This window comes from Mustela nivalis (genome assembly GCF_964662115.1).
Source record: "Mustela nivalis genome assembly, chromosome: 19".
NCBI lineage: Eukaryota > Metazoa > Chordata > Mammalia > Carnivora > Mustelidae > Mustela > Mustela nivalis.
In genome coordinates this window covers 11,744,321-11,771,151 of record NC_139038.1, presented here as the reverse complement: position 1 = coordinate 11,771,151, position 26,831 = coordinate 11,744,321, and the positions used below count along the sequence as shown (strand labels likewise).

Genomic DNA, 26,831 nt, shown 5'->3' with positions numbered 1-26,831 from the left:
TCCACGATCTTCAGGATGCTAGTAGCTAGGCATACATGCTCCACACAGCAGAATAGAAGCACTTTCTCCAGAGAAATTGAATTTCCTTGGAGAAAAGATTATACAAATACCAAGTTGGAGGTAAGGGAAGTTTCTAACAAAAGTATCAGCTGGGCACTCAATAGTAAAGTCAATCAGTGGAAAAGCCTCATTTGTGCTTGCAGAAATTCCAATTTGCTCTTCAGTGTCTCCTAAAATATGAACAGATGGTCAAGGATCAATAGACTTGTAGGGAAGGTTTCCTATACACAAAAGAGAAAACTTGAAAAATAAAGAATTGGGGAGAAAATGCAGGAAGCAGAAGTGAACTCCAAAATGACTATACTTGATATCATCCCTGAGATGACAAGATAAGGTACCCTTGAAACGATGTAACGATGATCTGAAAAGAAATCTTTAGAGAATCAAGAATGAGCTCTTGGAAATTAAAAATATAGATGAAGAGTTGGAAAATAAGAAACGAAATATAAGAAAACGAGATAATCAGTTGGAACCAGACAGAATATTCAAGGTCAAGAAAGACAGAGCAAAGGAAAAAGTGCAGAGGAAATGATCAAAGAAACAATGTAGAAACACTTCCAGACTGGAAGGACATGTGAGGCAAATCATCATGAGAATTCAGCACAAAGGGAATAAAAGGAATATTGTTAAAAGCTTCCAGAAAGCAAATCAAAGGACCAAGAATAAACAAAGGCATCCAGCTTCAAACGTGAACATCGGTGACTTGAGGACAATGGAATTGCGCCTTCAGAAGCAGCGTAGAAAAGAACATCTAACCTAGAATTCGACAGGCAGCCAGATTCTCGTCGTTCGAGTATGGATAAGAAGGTCTTTAACACGAGAGAAAGCTGAAGGATTTCCAGCACGGCCAAGGTTAAGTCCCTAAGGACAGCCCTGTGGAAAGTCTGTGGAGAAATCCGTTCCGACCGGAGCCTGAGGGGTCTCCAGAAGGGCCATCCCCGGAAGACGAATGAAAATGGAGAGATTGTCAGATTGTTTTGAGAGATGGTTAAATATGGGGAAATAGGACGTTGTTATTACATGGGAGGGGGAAAAGTGGTCACTGTATACCTTCGAGCTCAGCAGTGATCATTATAAATAAATAATTAGAGTAATAAAGACACTGAACATGGGTTTAATGAAGTTTGTGATATATTGGAAATCTGCAAGAAATCTCCAGAAGAGATCAACTGAGGGAAAGAACTAGATCCTTGCCGATCCAAATTTTAAGTAAGTACTTTGTGTTGTAAAATGAATGACCACTCTGATATGAGGAGTTTGAGGGGCAGGGCGGGGAGGTCAAGGTGAGGAGGGAAAATGAACCAAGATGGGACCAGGGAGGGGAAAAAAAAAAACCGTAAGGGACTCTTAATCTCAGGAAACAAACTGAGGGTTGCTGGAGGGGAGAGGGTGGCTGGTGACGGACACCGGGGAGGGCATGGGCTATGGGGAACACTGTGAATTGTGTGAGACTGATGAATCACAGACCTGTACCCCTGAAACAGATAATATATTGTATGTTAACAAAAAATAAATAAAATGAGTGATCAGAGAGCAGTAGATGTGTCTTACTTAGAAAGTGGAATTAATGAACATATCAGTAAAAGTGCTAGAAAAGTGTTGCTTCCTTGGAATGGGAGAGGGTTGGGGTTGGGCAGGAATCTGATATCTCTGAGGAAGGTCTTCTAGTTTTATACAATTTTCAGGCCATGAATTATTCCTTGAGGATATTTTTAAAAACTGAAAATGAATACTAGTACAGAAGGGCCTATCTAACCCATCCGACCCAGTTGGACCTCCAAGAACACCCACCATATTTCTTCTGTGGCTTTGTCCTCCTTGCCCGGGACGAGAGACACTGGGGATCTACATACCACGGCTGAAGAAACTTTGGACTGGGTTGTCATGATGGGAAAAGGTACATTTCCCATTCGACTCTTGCCCTCTGAGACCCCCTGCCCCTCATTACTAAGATGGTCTCAGTCCTTTCTCTTAATGATTCCATGTGTGGCCCCAGGGTTGGTTCTAGGACCCTTGTTTGCACTGATCACGAAAGCAAGGCCCAGGCATGGTCCACGATTCACCGATGTTCCACGCGTGTTCATTATGGTTTCCAAGCTGGTCACGAAAGTGTGGTGCTATGATGCTTTTGCTCACATCCAAGGAGGAGAGAGGTATGTCTATTTATATGTCCCTTAAAATTTTTTCTCAGCTCGAGGCTGAGCCCGTGGAGAGGCTGTTGAGCACCAGCTGTCTACGGTCTGTATTGCTAATTCATTCAGCTTCATGCTTCGACCTCTCTGGAAATCACCGCCATCGCGCTTACCGGCAGAACAATGACGCCGGAGTGCTTTCCTGCTCCAACTGCTGACGGTATCAGTTATTTAGTTTTCTGCCAATTCCTATTAGACTTTTTCTAACTGGAAAATTTACACTGTGTTATTGAATTAAAAACAGTGGAAGGCTTCAGGGAATTTAAACTAATTAGCCTGCGTTTGTAAACCCTTTTGTTGAAGATAATTTGTTTACAAGACTAATTCAAACCTTTTAATTATGGGGGCCTGCACGGACCACGGAAGGTGCCACTGTGGCCATCCTTGGCTGGGTGGATGCCAGCATGGCAAAACTCGTTTTCCTTGGTGATGAGGTCTGATGGCCCAGCCCACTGGCCCCTAACCTTGCATGTTAGCATGCTTATATTAGCATGCTTATAACTACACTTGGGAGAAGCATCAGGCTTTTCAAGTTCCTGGTTGTGCCTTTTTTAGGGAACAATTTCTCAACCCGTGTCAGCAGGGCAGTTCCAAATAACTGCTTTATCTTTCCCCGTCTTCCTGAGCTTGTCCCTGCCACCCCCAGTCCCACCGATGGCTCTCAGACCTCTTTGGCTACCAGAAGTCATGACTGGATTCTTCGATGCTAAGACGCTCTATCGGTCATGCCACGTGTGGCCTGTAATTGGATATTATCCATCTGTGTGTACTCGTCGTGCTAACTGCATGGCTTGGGGTAAACACAGCCGAATTTGTCCTGGGAAAGGGGAACAGGGAAGACTGATGTCTGCTTCGGCTCCATATTTAAATTGTGTTTCTTTGTGGTCTCTCGATAAACGCAACTTTCTTGTTGAGAGTGGTTGGCAAGCAGGTGACAAACAGACGTGTGTTTGCTAAGAGTGATTCTGAGAAATAATATCAATGCTTGTGAAGGCGGAATGTATTTTATTTTATTTTATTGAAGATTTTATTTACTTCTTTGGGATGAGAATGAGAGATCAATGAGCGAGGGGGAAAGGTAGAGGGAGAAGCAGGGTCCCCGCTGAGCAGGGAGCCTGACGTGGGTCTCGATCCCAGAACCCTGGGATCATGACGTGCGCCAAAGGCAGACGCTTAACCGACTGAGCCACCCAGTACATATTTCAATCAACTGAGTACTTTAGTTAAGATTTAAGGACTGGCTTATCAATTAACATTAGCAAGAGCATCGTAAGCACAGCCACGGTCCCTGTGAGTTTCCGTATGCAGGACCTTCCTTGGCTGATGCCTCCTCAGATGTTTTAAATCCCAAAGTCAAGGCGGGTTGGTAAATAATTGAACGTGTAGATGAAATTTTTAATTGCTTCTCATTTCTGGCTCCAATGAGTCCATTGTCACCTTCGGATTACAAATTAATATGCATGGCAAAGTATTTTAAAGCACTCTACTCCTATTTCCAGGTGTGTTGCAGACCTGGACTTCAGGGCTGCTCTGCGGTATCACCTTCCCGGCAATGTCTGAAAGCAAAGAGACCAACCCTCTTTTGTGGAATTCAGATCCCACGTTCTTTGTTCTGTGCTGAGGTAAAGAAGGTCTCCCTCAGCATCCGGGAACATGGCGGGGCTGGCAGAATGTGGAGGTATTTCGTTAAAATTCGAGGAAGGTGCTCGTCTCGCTTCCTCCTGATTGTACCCAGGGAGGATATTTTTCACTTAATTTCTGCGTGTTTGTGCTGATGTGCAGAGAAGCGCTGTCTCGGCCGCCGGCATCGGGGGCCTCCTTGATAGACATTACATCATGTAATTCCCCATCATCCCTAATGGCTAGTGAGCATGATTCCTTTCTGCTGAAAGGGACAAAAAAACCAATGCAAAGTGATTTGAGTAAAAAGGCATTTATGGCTTCTGGCGTAGGAAAGTCTGGAGGCAGATCTGGCTTTATACTTGCTGGGATCAGGTGCTCAAAGGCATTTGCCTCCCTGAAAATCTCAGCTGCACCTTCCCGTGTGTTGACCTCATTTGGGGGAGGTCATCCCACCTGGAACGTTGCCTGGATCACCCATAAGTGGGGTTCTGCCTTCGATGGTTTTGTCAACTCTCCAGAACTTAGGGCCATGCCTGGCGCATAGTAGATGCTCAGTAATAGTTATTGAATGAATGAAAAAGGTTCTGTTCAGCTCTCGGGCCCAGTCTTCGAGCCTGGGGTTGGAATCGGGTCCAGCTAATGCATGTGGCTAAGTAACGGATATTATAAAGTGAACAATTGTGTCTCCCCCAAATTCATGTATTGAAACATACCAACACGTTGTGATGGTCCAGAGGTCCAGTCTTTGGGAGGCGATTAGTCTCAGGAATTATCTTATGAATGGGATGAGTGTCCTTATAAAAGGGGCCTCAGAGAGCTCCCTTCCACCATGTGAGGGAGGTCAGCCGTGACAAGATGGCCATCTATAGACCAGGAAGCAGGTCCTCACCGGACATGGAATCTGCCAGCACCTTGATCTTGGACTTCCCAGCCTCCAGAACTGTGAGAAATACGTCTCTATTGTTTCTATGCCACCCAGTCTGTGGCATTTGGTCACAGCAGCCTTTAGCCAAAGAGACTAAGACAATGAGAGAGTATGTTTCCCCCAGGAACGGTTGCTCGGAAATACAGGGATATGAATGCTGAACTGGCAAACACAATTGATGCCCACTTCACTGTGGCCAACAGTAGTGTCCCATGTGGATTTTCCAGAGACTGATACACTATCTGGTGGCATGGGGTCCTTGGACTTCTCTTCCTTTTGCATATATACTGGAGGGGATGGTGCCCTAAAGGAATGTTACGATGCTGTTGCCATAGAAAGGAGAAGGAAGAGGGTGAAGCAAAACCAACAGTCTTCCGCAGAGAACATCATTAGGACAGAAGGTAGATTTTTTTTTAAGATTTTATTTATTTATTTGACAGAGAGACACCGAGAGAGGGAACATAAGCAGGGAGAGGGGGAGAGGGAGAAGCAGGCTTCCCACCAAGAAGGGAGCCCAACGTGGGACTCGATCCCAGGAGCCTGGGGATAATGACCTGAGTCAAAAGCCTAACGACTGAACCACCCAGGCACCCCAGAAGATAGATTTAATTCAAGAGTTGCAGAGCTGAAGGGCAACCGAGTGAATGGGGTGAAGGGTGGGTGAAAAGTGATCTCTCCCTGTGTGTCAAAACAATTTCAAGTTTTGGAGAATGTGACAGGCATTGTTTCCAGTGCTTGCATGGGAACTAAATTGTAATAGGGCCCAGAAGGAACCACGAGTGCCCACAAACAACCTCTGGGCACATCTGCCTCTCCCAGACTTCCTTGTGATTGGATTGGTCATGTGGCTCATTTTGGCCAACAGAATATGAGCAGAAGGAAGCATGTTGTTCTGAGGCCCAGACGGTTCAATAATTGGTGGGTCCCCTCTGTGCTCTCTTCTCTAACTTATCTCTACCCGCCTATTATAGGATTCCAGGGAGAGCCTGGAGTCGTGAAATAGAGCCACCAGGTGGAAACAACCAGGTCTCTAAATTGGTGCTTTGAAGAGTGCTGTATTATTTTCATGAGACTGAGATTTAAGTGAGAAATAAAATGTGTTTGTGTTCAGCCCTGGAGAGTTTGGGGATTATTGGAATCAGCAGCTAGCCTTAGTTCTTCTTCAATAATCTGAAGCATAAAGGCAGAAGCAGGGAGGCACATTGGAGGGGCTTTTCCAATAATGCAGACTGAGGGGAAAGGTGTCTCAGAACAAGATGGTACCAGTAGAAGGGGACAGAAGAATGTTTGGATTTTGAATATATTATGAACATAGAGCCAAAGGATTTGAGGGAGGATTCAATTGGGGGAGTAAAGGGAAAGGGAAGCCTCAGTGATGACCTCAAAATTGTTGGCCTGAGCAATTGTAAGGACGGAGTTGACATTTAATTAACTGGAGAAGACTGGGGAAACAGAGCCAAGGGATGAAGGAAACAAAGAAACCAGGAGTTGTGTTTCTGACGTAAGTGCTTATGATGGATTCAACTGGGTTCTGATGTAGGGATGTCAAGGAGACAGACAGCCATGCATCTGGAGTTCAGAGCTGTCTGGGCTGGAGATAGGCATTTAGGAGTTGGCTATGTTTGAAGGTATGTTCAGCCCCAAGAACAGAAGAGATCACCAAGGCAATGATCATACGTGGAGAAGGAAAGCCAGTATTCAGTAAGAACCCTGACATTTGACATCCACAGAAGGAGAGTGTGAAGAGCAAGAAGCATAAGCCACTTAGAAGTTGAAGCTAAAGTGTGTAGAAGAAGACTCGTGAGAGAATGTTCCAGAAGCAAGAAGGAAAGAGTAAAGATTCATGTCAGAGGCTGCTGATGGGTCAAGTGAGAAAGGAAATGATCACTGACCATGAATCCAGCAATGAGGAGACCAATAATGTCCCAGACAAGAGCTGTTCTGGTGCCAGAGGCAAGGGGTGGGGTGGGGAACAAAAGCCGTTTTTTTTTTTTTTAAGATTTAATTAATTAATTTATTTGACAGAGAAAAAGAAAGATCACAAGCAGGCAGAGAAGCAGGCAGAGAGGGGGAAAGCAGGCTCCCCGCCGAGCAGAGAGCCCGGTATGGGGCTGGATCCCATGATCCTGAGATCATGACCCCAGCCTAAGGCAGAAGTGCAACCCACTGAGACACCCAGGTGCTCCGTAAAAAAGGCTTGTTTTGACTATATTAAAGAGAGAAGGTTCAAGGAGGGGAGAGAGTTCAGAAAGAATGAATCCTGTCAACTGTTTCAAGGGGTCCCCTAGCCCATAAAGTACCCCCCTGGTTTTATTTGGTGGGAAAAGGAAAATACTCTCTCTTGCTATACACATCCTTTTCTGCATCTCTCTTGCATCTCTTTAGATCGACATCTCCCTGCACCCTGGCCCCAGTCACTCCCCTTGTGTCTCCTCGTTGACCCCTTCCCCAGCCAAGCACAGCATCTACTGTAGCCCCCATGCTAATCATTCATGAATGAATCCATTCAGCCCAACACCAAGTGCCTGCAGAGGGCCTCTTACCTGTCACGCACAGTGCTGCTGGGGCCCACGGTGGCCAATAAAACAGCTTACAGACTAGAACGGGGTCTTTAAACCTCTCTGTTTATGACTCCCCCAAGACAGTTTTGGAAAAACTGTGATGTCTCTTTCACCCAGACTTCAGTTTTAAAATGAGATTTTAAGTTTTAAAAGTCTTTTGTAGGGAGTACCTTGGTGGCTCAGTTGGTTGAGGGTCTGCCTTCGGCTCAGGTCATGATCTCAGGGTTCTGGGATGAAGCCCCGCATTGGGCTTCCTGCTCAGCAGGGACCCTGGTTCTCCTTCTCCCTCTGCCAGTCCCCCCTCCACCCCTCTCTTGCTCACTTTCAAATAAATAAATAAAATCTTTAAAAAACAAAAGGCTTTTGTAGGAAGGAAGGAGAGAGAGGCTCAGTAGACACTGGGGGTTACACCATACCTCATTTCTGAATACATTAAAATTCCAGGTTTTTTGTGACACAAAAGGTGTTTTTCATGGTCATCAGGGAGGAAAGAACTGGTGGGACCAAAGCAAGGGAAAGGAGACTTTCCAGCAGTCAGTCTAGTGAGTATGGACAATCCCTTGGGGTCTTAATTCCACCAACTTCAAAAAGACCAATTGAAATGAATGTGGATTTGAAAATATTCCCAGTGAGATCCAGTTAGGGTCAGTCACTATGGGAATACTTTAACTTTCTTCCTCAAGTTTTTTTCAAGTATTGACATGCCCTACTAACTTCTTGTGGATAGGCTGTTTCTTTATCTTCTTGTATACATATTTCCTTTTCTTTTGGGGACATGTCTCTTGAAAGAATTGGCTGTGGCCGATGTTGAAGAGATTACTGCCTATGTTCTCCTCTAGGATTTTGATAGATTCCTGCTGTACGTTGGAGATCTTTTATCCATTTCGAGTTTATCGTTGTGTATGGTGTAAGAGAATGGTCAAGTTTCATTCTTCTACACATAGCTGTCCAATTTTGCCAGCGCCATTTATTGAAGAGACAGTCTTTTTTCCACTGTATATATTTTCCTGCTCTGTCGAAGATTAGTTGACCATAGAGTTGAGGGTCCATATCTGGGCTCTCTACTCTGTTCCACTGGTCTATGTGTCTGTTTTTGTCCCAGTACCATGCTGTCTTGGTGATCACAGCTTTGTAGCAAAGCTTGAAATCAGGCAACATGATGCCTCCAGTTTTGTTTTTCTTTTTCAACATTTCCTTAGCAATTCAGGGTCTCTTCTGGTTCCATACAAATTTTAGGATTGTTTCTTACAGCTCTTTGAAAAATGCTGGTGAAATTTTGATCAGGATGGCATTGAAGTTATAGATTGCTCTAGGCAGTATAGACATTTTGACAATGTTTATTCTTCTGATCCATGAGCATGGAAAGCTTTTCCATCTTTTTGTTTCTTCTTCAGTTTCTTTCATGAGTGTTCTGTAGTTCCTTGAGTACAGATCCTTTACCTCTTTGGCTAGGTTTATTCCCAGACATCTTATGGTTCTTGGTGCTATAGTAAATGGAATTGATTCTCTAATTTTTATTTCTATATTTTCATTGTTAGTGTATAAGAAAGCAACTGATTTCTGTGCATTGATTTTTTATCCTGCCACATTACTGAATTGCTGTATGAGTTCCAGTAGTTTGGGGGTGGAGCCTTTTGGGTTTTCCATATAAAGTATCATGTCATCTGTGAAGAGAGAGAGTTTGACTTCTTCTTTGTCAATTTGAATACCTTTTATTTCCTTTTGTTGTCCAATTACTGTTGCTAGGACTTCTAGTACTATGTTGAACAACAGTGGCAATAGTGGACATCCTTTTCGTGTTCCTGATCTCAAAGGGAAGGCTGTCAGTTTTTCCCCATTGAGAATGCCATTTGCTGTGGGTTTTTCATAGATAGATTTTATGAAGTTGAGGAATGTTCCCGCTATTCCTATACTTAGAGGCTGTTCACATTGAAAGTGATAATTGAAAGATGCATTTTTATGATGTCAATAAAAATGTACCTTTCAATAATCACTCTCAATGTGAATGGCCTAAATGCTCCCATAAAATGGCACAGGGTTGCAGAGTGGATAAAATGACAGGACCCATCCATATGCTATCTATAAGAGACCCATTTGGAACCTAGAGATACATTCAGACTGAAAGTGAAGGGATGGAGAAGCATCTTTCATGACAACAGGCCTCAAAAGAAAACTGGGGTAGCAATTCACATATCAGATAAATTAGATTTTAAGCTAAAGACTGTAGCCAGAGATACAGAAGGATGCTACATCATTCTTAAAGGGTCTATCCACCAAGAAGATCTAGCAATTGTAAATATTTATGCCCCCAACATGGGAGCAGCCACCTACAAAAGCCAACTGTTAATCAAGATAAAGAGTCATATTGATATGAATACATTAATTGTAGGGGATCTTGACACGCCACTCTCAGTAATAGATCATCCAAGCAGAAAATCAATAAAGAAACAAGAGCTTTGAATGACACATTGGACCAGATGGACCTCATAGATATAAACAAAACATTCCACCCTAAAACAACAGAATACTCATTATTCTCAAGCACACAAGGAAATTTATCCAGAATAGACCACATACTGGGTCACAAATCAGGGCTCAACGGATACCAAAAGATTGAGATTATTCCCTGTATATTCTCAGACCATAATGCTTTGAAACTGGAGCTCAATCACAAGGAAAAGCTTGGAAGGAACTCAAACACTTGGAAGCTAAAGACCATCCTGCTTAAGAATGTTTGGGTCAACCAGGAAATCAAAGAAGAACTTAAACAATTCATGGAAACCAATAAGAATGAAGACACATTGGTCCAAAACCTATGGGATATGGCAAAGCCAGTCCTAAGGGGGAAATACATAGCTACCCAAGCATCATTCAAAAAGTTTGAAAAATCCCAAATACACTGGCTCTCTTTACACCTTAAAGAATTGGAAAATCAACAACAAATTAAGCCAATCCCACACACAAGAAGAAAAATTATCAAGATTAGAGCAGAGATCAATGAGATAGAAACTAGAGACACAGTAGAACACATCAACAAAACTAGAAACTGGTTTTTTGAAAGAATCGATAAGATTGATAAGCCACTGGCCAAACTAATCCAAAAAGAAGAGAGAGAGGACACAAATTAATAAAATTATGAGTGAAAGGGGGGAGATCATGACTAACACCAAGGAAATAGAAACAATCATCAGAAATTACTATCAACAGTTATATGCCAATAAGTTAAGCAACCTAGAAGAAATAGATACATTCCTGGAAACCTACAAACTTCCAAAACTGAATCAGGAAGAAATTGACAACCTGAATAGACCAATATGTAGTAACGAGATCGAAGCGGTGATCAAAAACCTCCCCAAAAAACAAGAGTCCAGGACCTGATGGATTCCCTGGAGAATTCTACCTAACATTCAAAGAAGAAATAATACCTATTCCCCTGAAGTTGTTTCAAAAAATAGAAACAAGGAAAACTTCCACTCTTTCTATGAAGCCAGCATTACCCTGATCCCCAAAGCAGGCAAAGACCCCACCAAAAAAGAGAATTTCAGACCAATATTCCTGATGAATATGGATGCCAAGGTTTTCAACAAGATCCTAGTGAATGAGCTCCAACAGTACATTAAAAATGATTATCTACCATGACCAGATGGGATTTATCCCTGGGATGCAAGTGTGGTTTGACATTTGCAAATCAATCAATGTATACATGTTTAAATTAATATCTAAATATTTTCATCATGAGTATACACAATTGCAAAGGATATAATTACCACTGAACTATAAACATTATTATTGAAAAAAATAAAATAATTAAGGGTGGCTTAGCAGGTAGAGCATATGTCTCTTGATCTCAAGGTTGTGGGTTCAAGCCCCACACTGGGTGTGGAGTTTACTTGAAAAAATTTTTTTAATAAAATAAAAAATGTTAAAAATGCCTACCTTTAAAAATTATTTTTAAATTTTATTTATTTGAGAAGGAGAGAGTGAAGCAGAGGGAGAAAGAGAACAGACTTTCTGCTGAGCAGGAAGCTCAATGCAGGGCTCCAATCCAGGACCCTGGGATCATGACCTGAGCTGAAGGTAGATGTTTAGTGACTGATCCACCCAGGCACCCCAATGACTACCTTCTTTTAAAAGCATCCAAGGACATCTACATATCATAACACTGTGGTACATAACATCATCCATTTTTAAAATGCACAAGTAAGCTTTTCTTCTGTGGTAAGAACGTTGAAGGTTTCCTTTACTGAGCCTGTATTTCCATTCTGTTCTTGATCCCACACACCGGATTTTATCCTCATAGTTTGAGCTTGAAAGACTTTTATTAGGTCTCTTATTTTTTGTGTGTGCCTTTATTTTTATTATTATTTTTAATGTTATGTTATGTTTGTCACCCTACAGTACTTCATTAGTTTTTTATATAGTTTTCCATGATTTGTTGTTTGCTTATAACACCCAGTGCTCCATGTAATATGCATCCTGTCACCAGGCTCACCTATCTCTCCATCTCCCTCCCCTCGGAAGCCCTCAGTTTCTTTCCTGGAGTCCATAGTCTCTCAAGGTTCATCTCCCACTCTGATTTTCCTTCATTTTTCTCTTCATTCTCCTAATGTCCCCCATGCTATTCCTTATGATCCACAAATAAGTGAAACCTTAAAATAATTGTCTTTCTCTGCTTGACTTATTTCACTCAGCACAATCTCCTCCAGTCCCGTCCATGTTGATTCAAAAGTTGAGTATTCATCCTTTCTGATGGCTGAGTAATATTCCATTGTATATATGGACCATATCTTCTTTATCCATTCATTTGTTGAAGGGCATCTCAACTCCTTCCACAGTTTGGCTATTGTGGACATTGCTGCTATTAGCATTGGGGTGCATGTACCCCTTCTTTTCACTAGATCTGTATCTTTAGGTTAAATACCCAGTATTGTAATTGCTGGATCATAAGGTAGCTCTATTTTTAACTTTTTGAGGAACATCCTCACTTTTTCCAAAGGGACTATACCAGCTTTCATGCCCACCGACAGTGTAAGAGGGTTTCCTTTTCTCCAAAACCTCTCCAACATTTGTTGTTTCTTTTCTTGTCAATTTTGGCTATTTTAACTGGTGTAAGGCAGTATCTCAATGTGGTTTTGATTTAAATTTCCCTGATGGCTAATGATGTTGAACATTTTTCATTTGTCTGTTAGCCATTCATATGTCTTCTTTGGAGAAGTGTCTGTTCATGTCTTTTGCCCATTTTTTGACATGATTATGTGTTTTTTGGGTATTGATTTTGAGAAGTTCTCTCTAGATCTTGGAAACTAGCCTTTTATCTGTAGTGTCATTTGCAAATATTTTCTCCCATTCTGTGAATTGCCTCTTTGTTTTGTCAACTGTTTCCTTAGGTATACAGAGCTATTATCTTTTTCTGCAACAAAAATTTGTACTTTAAATGGCCTCTAGACAAAAGCCAACCAGAATGCACTTGGCATTGAACAAATCAGGTTTCTCATTCACTGAGACAAGGGAGAGCACACACCATGGGGAACCACTGGGCATCTGAGTACAAGGGTTCTAGAAAGGATTTATTATATGATTTGGATTTTAAGTCGTTGGGGGAGAGTTCATGGAAGCTTGGCTTCTCTCTGGATTGGATGCTTTCAGGAAGCAGGGACAATTCCATGATGGGTTTTATCTTAATGTCATGTGGATGGGGGTGAGTAAGGTGAAGGCTTATAATGGTAAGACACTCCTATTAGCTGGGAGGGGATGGGTTTACATTTCTCTAGTTCGCACAGTGACTTTTTCCCTTTGTTTCAGTGAACATCACAAGCTGATTTTGGTTATTGTTTTACTTAGCTATGATCACCCCTAACTTTGTCTGATGTTGATGCTTGGTGAAACTGTTCATATCCAATAGGAGAACAGCATGTCTAGCTGTGAGCACGTGTCAGTGCCTAATAACCACAGTGCATCAGGGAATGCTTTTCACTTTCTGGGCCCCTTCTTTTAGACAAGGACAGATGAAGTCAGACCACAGGATATTAACTCATGATGAGAGATTTTGCTTCCCGTCATCAAGAAGGTGTCTCCTGCACCTCTCCAATAGATAGACTAGGGTCAATCCCTCTTCTCCATTGTAAAATGAGTTGTTGAGCCATCTGATGGGACAGTGGCTGCCCAGGAGACTTTAAGACTCTGGACTGGATACGTCAGCCAACTGTAACATACCCAATTACCAGAAACCACATGATTATTAGTCCTTGTAGGTCTCCAAGCAAGAGGTCTAGACCATAAACCCCAGGCAAGGAAAACATATCCCAGAATCCAGCAGGGCCTGTTTTAGAGCCCCAGGTGGTTTCTTCTCGCCTTGTCTTGAAACTTGCCCTGTAGTGTTTACTTAGAGACCTCAAGCTTGGAGGAAATCAAGCATTACATGATCTTCCACGGCAATGCTGGCTAATGAATTGAGACACGTTTACTAGGTGTCCAAGGTAGACAGTGCATTATTTATGACATCTACTGGGGTCCACGACAAGTTTCAGGTCACCATGGAGATTGCAGTCAGGAGAGTTTGCAGGGGTGAGGGCATCAGTTTTCCCCTCTTGGAATATCTTATGCTGGCTTCATGCTGGAAGTTCCTGAGAGGGCTGGTGTTCAATAGCTCGTATTCTTGAGGAATCACACCCAAGCACACAGGTAGTTAGAGGAAAACAGGCAGCTATGAGCCTGATAATCACTTCGGAAGTAGAGTCCCAAGGGCACAGGCTGTATTGGGAATATAAGTATCATTTATCACAACAGGAGGGAATCAATTCTCTGTCCATTTCCTAGGGGTTCCTGCTGTGCTCCAGAAATCCTTGTTGTTTTTCAATCATTTAAGCCATGGATTAACCCAGACCATTTGCCTCTTATGGTATACATATATATTTGCTCTTCTGTCATTTGTGAGTTAGTAGGTTTTGCTAAGGGGAATTAACTTAGGCATCTCAACTGATTTAATCTCTGTGAGAAGCCCAAATGTCAATGGTAAATTCAGCTCTGTATTGCAGAATCTCTTAGCAAGTTTTAGTTGTTGTTGTGTTTGCTTTTTTTAAGTCGGATGCACCAAAACATAGAATTAAACAGAGATATCCAAAAAAAGACTCTAGAAGATTTGAAAAAGGTGTGAATACTTCCCCAGAGAGGTTACTTTTCTCCATAAAAAAGAGAAAACTAGATTATAGAAAATCAAGAGCTGTTTATGCCCTTTAAAAAAATGTATCACATCATTTTAATAATTTTGATAGCAAAACAATAAATAAATAAAAAATGTTAATATATAAAACCATCCAGAAACAATAAGCATAAAATTGTTACAATCACTACAATTGTGACAAAAACAATTTATTAACCTATTGCTGTTTTAAGAAATCAGGATAAATTATGTTTGATGACCAATGTTTCATAGTTATTCCTTAATTAAAAACTATCCAGGCATCCAAAAATTGTTTATTAATTAATTTAAAGTTTTGTCTAATTCCTTAAAACTAGTTATGGTCCTAAAAAATACAATTTGGCTAATACGCTAAATCCTTACAATTTGTAGTATTGTGAAAGGTGCATACAGTTAAATACTCTGAAGACATATCCATTATCATCAGTTTATTTTCATGAACATAATTTGATGTGTGTAAATGCTTAATTTTAAATAAGCTATGGAGCCAGCAGTAACCTAATGAACTCGTAAAACCAATGCAGGCAGCTTAGAAAGTTGAAATATGAGACATTTGATTCTGTACTGACACAAGTAAAATTTTGTACTGTAAGTATTTTTATAGGGTCAACTAATTTTTAAGGACTAGATCATGCTCTAAACTCTTGTTTTATCCTAGAGCTAAAGCCATTTTTTTCCCAGCCATAGGCAGAATATCAAAGGCTGTTATATAAATACACTTTTGGGGGTCCACAAAGAAAAACACTGCGTAATAACATTTTTTTCTTTTAAGATGTTGTTGAGTGTTTATCTGGGGTAGATATTCCCAGAGTGCTGACACAGCAACTGAACGGTTTTTTTTGTTTAAAATTTTTAACCTCTTTTTTCCTGAGAGAGAGACAGAGACAGAGAAAGAGACAGGCAGGGAGACAGAGATACAGAGGAACAGAGACAGAGAGACAGAGAAAGACAGAGAAAAGGCAGCCAACTCCAGGCAAATACGAAATCATCACTACAAGATGTTGATTGTATTTTCCCTCCAGAAAGAAGACAGTAAGTCTAGATGTAGATGAGGATTTTGACATATTTGCTCAAAGAGAGTGGCACACAACTGGGCTCGGTAGAACTTCTGTGCATTTGACATTTTGTCAGCCCAAATAATTAAAAGTTCAGCAGTCACTAATCCCCAAGTTCTGAAAGGAGAAGGCATGAGTTCTGGGTTAAACGAGATGCTCTCTCTGGCGGAGAAACAAGACAAGTGACCTCCTCTTGAGGATTTCTTTGCTTTTTGTTCGGAGGTACCTTTCAAAAAGCTTCCCATCTCGTACCCAAGGGAGACAAACCATCAGTGACTCTTAATCTCACAAAACAAACTGAGGGTTGCTGGGGGGAGGGGGTTTGGGAGAAGGGCGTGGGGTTATGGACATTGGGGAGGGTATGTGCTTTGGTGAGTGCTGTGAAGTGTGTAAACCTGGTGATTCACAGACCTGTACCCCTGGGGATAAAAATATATGTTTATAAAAAATAAAAAAATAAAAAAATAATTAAAAATTGTAAAAAAAAAAAAAAAAAAGCTTCCCATCATGGTGACTGCAATTTTGGGTGGTTCCTGGGGAAATGGTGCAGGGAGTGAGGTGAGCATGCAGGTTAGCATGATGCTGAGGAGACAAGAGGAAGTGGGCTTGGCCTGGGCGACACACAGTGGAAATGGAGGAGACACAAGGTAGAGGGGGGAGAGGCAAAGTGTAGATGGAGGAGACACAGTGTAGATGGGGGAGAGGCACAGTGTAGACGGGGGAGAGGCACAGTGTAGACGGGGGAGAGACACAGTGTAGACGGGGGAGAGACACAGTGTAGATGGGGAGAGACACAGTGTAGACGGGGGAGAGACATAGTGTAGATGGGGAAGAGACACAGTGTAGACGGGGGAGAGGCACAGTGTAGACGGGGGAGAGGCACAGTGTAGACGGGGGAGACACAGTGTAGACGGGGAGAGACACAGTGTAGACGGGGGAGAGACACAGTGTAGACGGGAAAGAGACACAGTGTAGACGGGGGAGAGACACAGTGTAGATGGAGGAGAGGCACAGTGTAGACGGGGGAGACACAGTGTAGATGGGGAGAGACACAGTGTAGACGGGGGAGAGACACAGTGTAGACAGGGGAGAGACACAGTGTAGACGGGGGAGAGACACAGTGTAGACGGGGGAGACACAGTGTAGATGGGGAGAGACACAGTGTAGATGGAGGAGAGGCACAGTGTAGACGGGGGAGACACAGTGTAGATGGGGAGAGACACAGTGTAGACGGGGGAGAGACACAGTGTAGACAGGGGAGAGACACAGTGTAGACGGGGGAGAGACACAGTGTAGACGGGGGAGACACAGTGTAGATGGGGAGAGACACAGTGTAGACGGGGGAGAGACACAGTGTAGACGGGGGAGAGACACAGTGTAGACGGCGGAGAGACACAGTGTAGACGGGGGAGAGACACAGTGTAGACGGAGGAGAGGCACAGTGTAGACGGGGGAGAGACACAGTTAGACGGGGGAGAGACACAGTGTAGACGGGGGAGAGGCACAGTGTAGACGGGGGAGAGACACAGTGTAGATGGGGGAGAGACACAGTGTAGATGGAGGAGAGACACAGTGTAGACGGGGGAGAGACACAGTGTAGATGGGGGAGACACAGTGTAGATGGGGGAGAGACATAGTGTAGACGGGGAAGAGACACAGTGTAGATGGGGGAGAGGCACAGTGTAGACGAGGGAGAGGCACAGTGTAGACGGGGGAGAGGCACAGTGTAGACGGGGGAGAGACACAGTGTAGACGGGGGAGAGGCACAGTGTAGACAGGGGAGACACAGTGTAGACGGGGGAGAGACACAGTGTAGATGGCGGAGAGATATGGTGTAGATGGGGGAGAGGCACAGTGTAGACGGGGGAGAGACACAGTGTAGACGGGGGAGAGGCACAGTGTAGACAGGGGAGAAACAGTGTAGATGGCGGAGAGATATGGTGTAGATGGAGGAGATACAAAATATAAATGGGGGAGACACAGTGTAGATGGGGGAGGGGCACAGTGTAGACAGAGGAGTGCCTCGGAGCTGCTGGGATCCATCCATAGGTGTTTGTATAATTTCATGGCTCTGGGTCCTGGCAAGGCAGTCATCACCGAGCCGTCATCGGGGAGCAGACAAAACTCCTGATTTTAGGCAAACAAAAATAAAGTTCTCAGAAACACCAAGACAGGACTGAGGGAATGTCCTCATATGGCTCTAAAATGGCAATCCAAGTCCAAGTCAGTCTACGGAAGATGCCGCGTCTCAGGGGACATCCCTCAGCCCCTGGACCCAGCTTGGGCACCAATTGATCAGCCCACTTCCCAATTTCAGCTGCGACGGTCGACATCACGTGTCACTCTGGCCAGGCCACCATCCAGTTCCCCCGTCAGTCGAACATTGAACTAGGTATTGCCGTGAAGACGTTTTGTAGATACGATTGAAGTTTATAATCAGCTGCTTTAAGTGAAAGAGATTATTCCACATGATCTGAGTCGGCCTGATTGGCAGGGTTGGAAAGTCTGGAAAGCAGAGCTGAGGCTCCCCTGAGGAAGAAACTTGCCTGTGGCTAGAAGCTTTGGCAGGCTCCAGAGAGTTCCAGCCTGCCTTCCTGATGGCCTGCACTCTGGATTTTGGACTTGCCTACTCAGGCCCTCACAATCATATAAGCCAACTCATTGCAATAAATCTCTTAATACAGATCGCTCCTACTGGCTCTGTTTCTCCGGTTGGACCCTCACTAGCACATTCTCCCTGTAGACATTTCCCGTTATAGACAAAGAACCCCCTCTAAGCCATTAGACAAGCAGACAGGCCAGGAGCAGGTGTTAGAAGACTGGAAAACAATTTCAGCAAAGAATAATGTAAATATGATCAAATAAACATGATAAACCCAATGCTGGCATATTTAACACAATATTGGAGCTCAACAGAGCACAAACTTATCTCTCAGGCGTGCGTACAGGGGGCCGTCTCCAAAAGGGAGAGACACAGTGGGTCTCAGATGGGAACAACAGCACTGGGTTCAGGCTTACCACCCAGGGCAGGGAGGACTTCAGCTGGATCTTGGTGGCATATCCCATGCTGTCAGTGCCCTCCAGCCGTATACCACAGGGGCACCCACTTCCAGCTGGACACATCAGGCTTCTTGCTCATAGTAGCAAGGGAAAATGTACCCACAGCTGAAGCACTGGGAATCTCAGGAAGAAGATGGTAGAAAGGACTTATTATAGGATTTGGACCTTGGGTAGGTAATTGGGGAGAGCTAAACGAGGCAACCTTTACTGTGAATGGGATGCTGACTGGACACGGGGCCAAGTCTAGGATGGGTTGTCTTAATAAGTCTCATCTGGCAGTCTCCTTATCTGGGAACTTCATCTGGAAGACAAGAGCATGGTTAAAACAGTAACTGGCAAAGAAGCAACAGTCACTCATATTAGCTGGGGTAGGGTGGTGGGGTACTTTTGTTTCTGTAGTAATTTTGTGCTGTAGATTGTGTCCCCAAAAGTCTTAATTCCTGCTGTGATGATATTGGAAGGGGGGGGAGGTCTCTGGAAGGAGGTTAGGGCATGCGGGCAGAGCCCTCCTAAATGGGATCTGTGCCCTTAATGAAGAGACCCCAGGGAGCTCTCTCACCTCTTCGGTCATGTGAGGACACGGAGAAGACGGCCATCTTGAACCAGGAAGGGGGTCCTTGCCAGACCCTGGATCTTGCCAGTGCCCTGATCTTGAACTGACCAGAATCCAGAATTGTGAGAAATCGATGTTTGCTGCTTATGCCACCTAGCCTGAACCAACTAAGACGTTTCGGTTTTGTCTGTGCTTAGATAAGATTCTGAAATTGTGTTTTGTTTGTTTGTTTGTTTGCTTGTTCTTATTTTCCCGTCTCCCTGTATCATCGTTACAAAACACAGAGCATCTGACACCCCTTGGATGCTGGTTGATGTCTGTGGTTGCTGATCTCCCCCAGGAGGACCCCATGGTCTGGCTGCGAGCTCCAGACCAGCTCTTGGACCGGTTCTCTGACAACTTCAAGGTCAGTTCGTAGATGTCCAAAGTTGTTCTCCTCTTCCTTTGTATATAAACTGAAATTGTTTTTAGTTTTTTATGGCCCAAGATTTATTTTTTTAAATGTGGACTGAGCTACAAACTGTGTAAATATTATTATATCCAATATATACCCAGACAATAAAAATATATAACATGTTGTGATCATTACCAAATAGAAACGTATGATTAGAAATCAATCTTGATGAGACAGAAAGGAAAGTTTTCATGTGGTTCAAGCATTTATGAATAAATATTACTTATTCCTTATATGAAAAGAGCTGGTATATATTTCATTCCCACTTTTCAATTTTTATTGAAAAATATGAGAAAACTCATATCCTTAAATGAGTCAATGGGAGTGGAATTAAAAAAAAAAACCAACAACAACAAAAACAGAAACAAAAACCAATGACAACAATTTATTCAAGGTTATCTGCAAAATGCTCATTTTGATATACCATAAAAACTAATTCTAATCATCTGCCAGTTCGCTATGTAATTGAATCCTCAAATTGAAAGCAGAGAAACCAGAAACTTGGAAGCAGAGAAATCAGGAACTACCTAACTTGCAAAGGTCTTGTCTTGTAGTTGTTAGAGCTCTGTTTTTCCAACCTGAAGACCAGCATTTTAAATTCCCCTTTGTTCAAAAGCCCAGAAGGTTCCCCACCCTGCATAAAGGAATGCACTTTAGTAGGAAGGGGGATGGGTGAGAAGCCTGTCTGTCTTTTGTACAAAGCCAGAAAGGTGACTAAAAAAACAAAACAAAAATAAGAGGCTATTTATTTATTTGAGAAAGAGCATGAGTGGTGGGGAGGAGTCTGGGAGAAGCAGACTCCCCGCTGAGCAGGAAGCCAGATGCCAGACTCAATTCTGGGACCCCAAGATCACAACCTGAGCAGAAGGCAGATGCTTAACCATCTGAGGCACCCCAGGTGCCCCAGAGAGGTGACTTTTTAAGGGAAAGTGAGGACTGACTCCATGTCACCTCAAGGGCAGGTGAATTCTGTTAAAACAGTTTCAGCAAAGAATATATATGTATGATGAGAATCTGGATATTAATTCTCTAAAGCTCTACACACTGAATACCCCTTGGAAAGTCTGTTGGCATCGTCAGGATGACCTGTGCTTTACTTCGAAGCTTCCCCAAGCGATCTGTAGGTTGCTTTCCAGGGGAGGTCTGCTGCGCCAGTATAATAGGATCATGATGGCCCGTGACCATTTTATTGTCTAGCAATGTTGCTCTCAAATCTCCCATAGGTCCTATAACACTGTCTCTGCCCGTGGGAGGGTCTTTGCCGATATTAACTAGAGCAGAAGTGTCCATTGTACTGTTTTAGGTAAGAAAACACATCATAAACGGCAGTACAAATATTTGATGTTGTTCCTGCCCCTTAAGAGATGGCCCACAATTATTGATTGATAATATTATTTCTCTTTTATGGAATGCCTAGAGGGGCCTGGCATTGAGCATCCATGTGTGTATGGGGGCACCTGGGTGGCTCAGTTGGTTAAGCATCCAACTGTTTTTTTTAAATTTTATTTATTTATTTGAGAGAGAGAGAGAGAAAGATAGACATAAGGACAGAGAGCATGAGTAGGGAGGAGAGGGAAGCAGACTCCCCGATGAGCAGGGAGCTGGATGTGGGGCTTGAACCCAGGACCCTGGGACCATGATCTGAGCCAAAGGCAGACAGCAACCAACTGAGCCACCGAAACACACGGAGCATCGAACTCTTGATTTCTATTAGGACGTGCTCTCTGGATTGTGAAAATGAGCCCCGCATCAGACTCTATAATGAGATTCTCTCTCTCTCTGCCCCTCCCCCGCCAAAAGGAAAAACAAACACGCACCATACAATGACCTCACAAGATAGCTACTGTTATTTCCATGTTGTAAAGAAGCTTCTCAAGCCATAGATCTAGTAGACGATTGTGCAAACATTCTAATCCGGTCCCAAACCACCGGGATGTTTTCGTTCCTTCTTAGTCATGCCTGGACTTAGATCTTGGCGATCCTAGAGAATAGCAAGTTTATTAAAACAACAACAACAACAACAACAAAAAACCCGCATCTCTCTTTTCTTACATCGAAAAGGAGGAAGAGTAGGTCTGTCTTACACTTGTGAGATAAATATGTAGTATACCAACAGGCACATGGTACACCTTAGGCATTTAACCAATGCTCCTTCCCTTCCTCGTCTGCAAGGAAATTTGAAAAGAAATAGAAAGAAATCGTCAAATTCAGAACTAATCTGTTCAGCTTCTGATGGGACTTGGTGACTGTTTTTTTTTTTTTTTTTTTTTTTTTTTTGGTGAAATAAAACATTTTCCAATTGTCCAAGTCTCCAACCAAAGCAACCAGCTAACTGCCAATTTCAAAAGCCCTGCTTCAGGCAAGACCACTTTAACACAATTCTGGAACGACGGGTTCAATCCACGCTGCCAAGATTAGAAACACTCCACAATTTTCTATCATTTTAAGGAGTAGAACCCAACCTGAAAATGGAATATAATTGGAGCGCAGAAGCATCTCTGGGCTGCCTCTTTGATTCTCACTTCCTCAGGAAGTATTCATAGTTGATCTCTCTGTGCACGAATGGGAATTAGAGTGACTCTCTTTGTCTTTGAAACAGGCAAAGGGAACCAGCCTGGATGACATGAGTGCTGTTGAACCACATCAAACCAATGATCTGATCCTTAATAGCAAACAGCCCCTGGTCTTTTTAAAGGCAGAAAAGAAAAAAAAAAAAAAAAGTCCTGTAACACAAAGGCAGAAATGAAGGTAAGCCGGTCCCATTCTCTGCAGAATTTCTTGCCCGCACCCTCCTGGATGGTCTACTTTTATTTGCTCGCGGTATACATTTGGTGATGGGGTTTGGGAATTCATGTATCCATCAATATATACAAACAGATCTTCAAGCAAATGCAAACAGAGAGCTCAGAGACAGCAGACCTCGGATGAGGCAAGTCTGGATTTGGGAAAGCTTGGGAAAGGCCTTTTTCCTTTTCCCTCCCTGGCTGTTAGGCGACTGAATGAAAATCCAGAGACCCTCCAAAGCCTTCCTCGGTTGGCTTAGCCACACGCAGGGCTTTAGTCTTTGCTCTGTGAAGGGTTCAATGAGGCAGGCATGGCGGTGGGGGAAAAGAATAGAATAGATGTCCCACCTCCTGCTCTTGGCTGGTGTTCAGTCAAAAGTTTCTCTTTGTACATGCTGCGAGAGGACAAGGTGCTAGGAATGAAATGGCATGGGCAGCACAGACTTCCAGTTTTCAAAAACACTGAGATAGTCTTGTAATGCCCCCACTACAAGGTGAGAAATCTGCGTTCCTTCCCCTTGGACACCGTGGAAGGTGGAGCTGGCTTCCTCCTACTCTCATCAAGGTAATTGTCTTCCTGTCACATGAAATCATAATTCCAAACCCTCTGATGATTCACGGCAAAAACAGGTGACCAAAACATCGTGGCCATTGGCAGTCATGGAGCTTACAGGCAGAATCCGTTTCCTATCAGCTGCTGTAACAAATTCTCATAGATTATCCTCAAGCATCTTAATACAGATGTATTCTCTTCCAGTTCTCGAGGCTAGAAAGTTAAAATAGGTCAGCAGGGCTGGTTCCTTCTGCAGACTCTAGAGGGGAATCCGTTTCTTTGCCTTGCTCAGCTTCTAAAAGCTTCCCACATTCCTTGGCCAGTGGCCACCCAGCACCGCCTTCATCATGACTTCTCCTCTTGCTCTGACCCTCCTGCTTTCCTCTACAAGGACTTCCAGTCTTCCATTGGGCCCACCAAGTTAATCCAGAGTTCTCTCCCCATCTCAAGACCCTTCATGACATCTACAAAGTCCCTTTTTACTATGTGAGGTAACATACCTAAGGATTTTCCAGGATCGGGCCATGGACATCTTTGGAGGACATTTTTATTTAGCCTAGCGTGTGTGCCAAGTCCCCGTCTTGGAGTGCAGAATCTAAAATCAAGTTTGTCTTCCGAATGGGCCAAGTAGAGTGAAGTATAAATGCTTGACATACTTTTCAATACTGGGTAGTAGAAACCATTTAATAGTGACAGGTACTAAAACCATTTCCCCTGATGGACTGAGAAGTCCTTGAGGAAAGGGAGTGCATTTAGATGACATTTGTGTTGGTGGCTTATGGACCTGCCACAGGCTGTGTCCAATAATGGGTTTCGAATGAGACTCCATGGTCCTTTGTATACGAGAATGTGGGGATGGTGAGGGAACCTGGTAGAAATCTCAGGAATAAATTAAACCCACATTTGATCTTTCACAACATATATTACTTTCTATTTTTTTTTAAGATTTTATTTATTTATTTGACAGACAGAGATCACAAGCAGTCAAAGAGGCAGGCAGGTGGGGGAGGGAAGCAGGCTCCCCGTGGAGCAGAGACCCCGATGTGGGGCTCGATCCCAGGACCCTAAGATCATGACCTGAGCCGAAGGCAGAGGCTTTAACCCACTGAGCCACCCAGGTGCCCCTTGCTTTCTATTTTTGGCAATGGGTTTTTGGTATTTGAGTGCTCCTTGGAAATGCAGAGGATGAGGGGAAATGATTTATTATAGGGACAAAGCAGGCAAAATGCAAGATCAGTCCAACCAACCAAATAACCAACCAACCACACAGAAAGAAACAGAGAACCAGCCGTGCTGAAGGAGCTCCCAGGAACCACAGAGGCTGTTGAATCCAAACTAGACAGAGGAAAGGAGGAGGGAGGGGAAAGAATGAGATATACCCCTTCATTGCAGAGGAATTCCGAATAATAAATGTAGAAGGAAATAGAATGAGGAAAATAGAAAGTCATCATCAGAACCTCTCAGTAATAATTACTGCTAGCAAAACTGTTATGAATTATAGCTGTATTTACATTCTTTCCCTCTGATAGCATCAGTGTATATGTAACATACCTGTATAACAATGACAACAAAATGCCCCATGCTCACTGAAGCATTATTTACATTAGCCAAGAGATGGAAACAACCTGAGTGGCCTTGGACAGATGAGTGGATGAAGAAAATGTGGTATATGTCACTTCAACCTGTGTGCGTGTACGTATGTTGGACTAATAGTCAGTCATCACAGAAAGAAATTCTGGGGCACCTGGGTGGCTCAGTGGGTTAAAGCCTCTGCCTTTAGCTCAGGTCATGATCTCAGGGTCCTGGGATCGAGCCCTGCATTGGGCTCTCTGCTCAGCTGGGACCCTGCTTCCTCCTCTCTCTCTGCCTGACTCTGCCTACTTGTGATCTCTGTCTGTCAAATAAATAAATAAAATCTTAAAAGAAAAGAAAAGAAAAGAAAAGAAAAGAAAAGAAATCCTGCCATCTATAACCACTTTGAGGACATTAGGTCAGGCAGGGAGAGAGAAATACTGTTGATCTCACTTATATGTAGAGTCTGAATAAGAAAAAGCAAACCAAGAACACAGAGATCCAGAGACCAGATCAACGGTTGCCAAAAGCAGAGCTTTGGGGTGGTTTGGCGAAATGGGTGGACGTGATCACAAGGTCGAAACACCCAGTTATAAAGTAACTAAGCCCTGGGAACGTCGTATGCAACAAGCACTCTTGTGTGTGATACCGTACTGCATATCTGGAAGTTGTGAAGGGAGTAGGTCCGAGAAGTTCTCACCATAGGGAAAGAATGTAACTGGGTGCAGCGATGGATGCTAACTAGACGTGCTGTGGTGATCACTTCACCGTATAGACATCTATCAAATCATTATGTCATCCACCTAATATCAGTACAATGTTCTATGTCAATTACTTGTCCATTAAAAAATAAGTTTACTCAAGAATGGGCGGAATCAGCAGGTGGAAGTTTAAGGGGAGACGAACTATTTGTGTAGTCTCGAAGTTATGCGTGGGATTTGCACATTCTTTCCCAAAAGGAATGCTTATGAGTTAGAAGGGAGAAATGGTGACTTCACGGTGGAGAAACCCTCCAGGCAGCCCCTTAGGCAAGTGACCAAGGTTAAGAACTGATTACCATAAAATGTAGCAACATCAGGTACTCCCGAGGAGAACTCATCACTTGGTGATGTCCCTCCTGATAATTCATAACCTCGGTCCAGGCATGGGAAAACAGAACCAAACTGGAGGTCTGTCCACAAAGTAACAAGAGTCTCAAGGTCAGGAAGGCAAAGGGAGGCTTGTCCCAGATTGGAAGAGACACGAAAACCAAATGCCGTGTGGGATTTTGGACTTGATGCTAGCACCGAAACAGGACATTTGTGCAAAGACTGGGGACGGCTGAGTCAAGTTTGTAGCCTTGTTAATAACATGGTGCTCCTGTGAGTGTCTCCGTTTAGCCGGTTTCACTAAGGTTATGCAGAATGTTAACGTGGAGGGGAGGCACTGCTGGAAGGATATGCCGGAACTCTGTCCCCTAAGTCTGAAACTATCTTAAGATAAAAAAACAGTCAAAGCTGACACAGAGCAGAAGGTAGTGCTGGCAGCTTTTCTGCGTGATTCCAAATGCTTACGTTGCCATTGTCCTAGGCAGGAAGGCACAACCTCTTCCAGGGTGAGGAGTCCCTGCCTCGGCTTAGCACTTAAGAGTTCCGGGATGTTGTCGCAGTGGTTTTCCCATTTGAGCCCTCGGCAATGTGCGTGATAAGTATGGAGTAATGTTCCTTTTCTTTTTTTGGATCAGAAAATAGATGTTTAGGGAGAATAAACAACTCCAGTAAATAACCAGTGGGTGGGGATTCCAGGTCTGCCGATTTTAAGATCAGTGCTCTGGCCGGGCATCCTGCCAGTAACATCCCTATTTGTCTCTTCTTTGTAGCCATGAAGGCATTACCATTTTGGATTTGAAATCTGGCTGATAACTCTTTATTCTCTAATTAAATACCAGGGTATCTGGCGTTAGCCTTGTTTAGGGACGCTGCAGGTCCCGCTACGCCCATCTACGGAGTTTCTCTTCCTAATAACTTTTCAGTATTCAGAAAGGGTCTGGGTTTAAGCCTTTTCTTATTCTGATGCTATGTTTTAAAGAACTCCCCAAAGTTCTCCAACTCTGACAGACTCATTTGCATATACCTAAAAAAAAAACCGCAGGCTCACGCTTTCAGCTTGATCCAATCATCCAACATAGCCACAGCAGGACAGGGTCGATTCAAGGTTTGAATTTATGGATGATTCAGCATTTCTAAATTTCAAAAGCAGCTTT

The 26,831-nt window shown here is 43.4% G+C and overlaps 1 long non-coding RNA gene across 1 annotated transcript; it reads left to right on the top strand.

The window, feature by feature from the left end:
- Positions 1 to 16,107: 16,107 nt before the first annotated feature.
- LOC309854572 lies at positions 16,108 to 22,376 on the top strand. The gene is made up of 3 exons (XR_014306299.1): positions 16,108 to 16,172; positions 19,512 to 19,633; positions 22,281 to 22,376. It is a non-coding gene; the product is annotated as an uncharacterized lncRNA (long non-coding RNA).
- The last annotated feature ends 4,455 nt before the right edge of the window (positions 22,377 to 26,831 follow it).